Here is a 2478-nt window from a genome sequence, read left to right as displayed (position 1 = left end):
CATTTTTGACAAATTGGAGCTTGGGGAGAGGCGATTTTTGTTATATTTTCAAGGAAAACTTGAGGTAAGTCCCTTGTGATCATTTCTACTCCATAATATTGAATTATCATCGAGTAATCCGACTAGATTTCATGATTTTGAGGTGTAAATCAGAGATTGAAACTTAGAAATTTGGAAATAAGATTTGTAGATTTGAGGGTCGAGTTGAGGTCAGATTTTGGTAAAATTAGTATGGGTAGACTCGTGGTTGGATGGGTTTTCGGATTTTATAACTTTTGTCGGGTTCCGAGATGTGGGCCCCACAAGCAAATTTTGAGCCAATTTCGGGTTTTGGTCTAATTTTGAAGCTTTTCTTGTGGAATTCATTCCATTAGCGTATATTGATAGTATTATACTGATTGTGAATAGATTTGGATCATTTGGAGGCCGAGTCCTGAGGCAAGAGCACTGCGGGGTAGAGATTTGACCGGTTTAAGGTAAGTAACGATTGTAAATCTAGTCCTGAGGGTATGAAACCCCGGATTTTTGTATCATTCTACTATTTTTAGTGACGCACATGCTAGGTGACGGGCGTGTGGGCGTGCACTGTTGGGGAATTGTGACTTGGTCCGCCCCGTAGCAACTGTAAAGTTGCATACTTTGTTGAAACCATTGATACTTATATGATTTAGAAAGATTTTATGTAAATTGGGCTGAATGCCATGTTTGGGCCTTGCGCCAATGCTGTTTGGACCCTTAGGGGCTGTTTCTTACCATCCTCTCATTGTTTTCGATTGAAAATCTATACTCAGTCATGTTTATACTTGTTTACCGCATAACTCAGTTTTATGAAGCTATTTTGATGTATATAAATGTTTTGGGCCGAATGCCCTGTTTTACTGAAATGCCCGAGAGGCTTGAGTTACTTATGACTGGGTGAGGCCGAGGGCCTGATTTGTGAGGATGAGTGTGGATCGAGGCTGCTCGCCTGCAGCATACTTGTGACTGAGTGAGGCTGAGGGCCTGATTGGTGAGGATGAGTGTGGATCGGGGCTGCCCGCCTACAGCATACTTTATTATTATCGCACATGAGTTGTTCGTGCAGATTATAGCGCTCGGGCTGAAGGAGCCCCTCCGGAGTCTGTACACACCCCCAGTGAGCGCAGGTACCAATTGAGTGCGAGTGCCGAGTGCCGAGTGCTGAGTGACTGGGAGGCAAGAGTGATTGTGAGGTATGCCCGAGTAGAAAGAGTGATTGAGAGGTATGCCCGAGTGGCACGAGTGACTGTGAGGTCTGCCCGAGTGGCTGTTTATGATTTCATTATTTTTGCTCACATTTGCATTGAGCCTTTGTTTGAAAAACTATTGGAAAATAAAATTGTTTTTTTATTGGAACTGGGTTTAAACGAGATGTTTGATTCAAATCCTGATTTTTAAGAGCATGTGGTATTTTACTGAGATTTCTTGATATGAACGTTATATGCTTTATTGCTCGTCACAACTGCTTAGTATTTATTTATTGTTGTTACTTGCTGAGTTGGCGTACTCACGTTACTCCCTGCACCTTGTGTGCAGATCCAGGTGTGGCTGGACATGGTAGCGGTTATTGAGTATTCTGGTTGCAAATTTTCTTGGAGATAGCAAGGTAGCTATTTGGCGATCGCAACCCCTTCTCTTCTCCCTCTTATCTTCCTCTAGTAGTATTTAGCTATTTTTCCAGGCTGAGTTAGCCTTGATATTGCTAGACAGATTATAGTAGATGCTCATGACTAGTGACACCCCGATGTCGGGCTTTTTTCTTCCGCACTTCTGTTTTTTTTATTTGAACTCTTTAAATGAAGTTTTTTATGTTAGATAACCCTGAAATTATCTTTGAAATGAAAATATCATTTTGTTTGGGAAATGTGTCGGCTTGCCTAGTTCCACGATAGGCGTCATCACGACAGGGGGTTAGTTTTGGGTCGTGACAGATTGGTATCAGAACCTAGGTTACATAGGTCTCACGAGTCATGAGCGGGTTTAGTAGAGTCTTGCGGATCGGTATGGAGATGTCTGTACTTATCTTCAGGAGGCTGCAGAACCTTTAGGAAACTCCATATTCTTGAATTCATGTCGTGCGAATCTATTGATTCTAGTAACTAAACATCTGTTATTTCATTCTTTCACAGATGGTGAGGACTCGTGCTACCGGTCAGGAGGGCCAGCTACCAGTACCACCAGCCAGGGCCGCGAGAGGCCGAGGCCACGGTAGAGGCCGTGGTAGGGGCAGAGGTACAGCCCGTACAGCAGTAGGGGCAGTACCTACAGATCCACCGGTTGTCCCAGATCAGGACTAAGTTCCAGTTGTTGATGCACCAGCTCAGGCACCACATGTGCCTATTGTGATTCCAGGCCTTCAGGAGGCCTTAGCTCGGATTCTGACATCGTGTACTGGCCTTGCTCAGGCGATCTCTATTTCGACGGCCGTAACCACTTCTCAGGCCAGGGGAGGCACTCAGA

This window comes from Nicotiana tomentosiformis, chromosome 4 (genome assembly GCF_000390325.3).
Source record: "Nicotiana tomentosiformis chromosome 4, ASM39032v3, whole genome shotgun sequence".
In the NCBI taxonomy this organism is placed as follows: Eukaryota; Viridiplantae; Streptophyta; class Magnoliopsida; order Solanales; family Solanaceae; genus Nicotiana; species Nicotiana tomentosiformis.
This window is presented reverse-complemented; position numbering follows the sequence as displayed.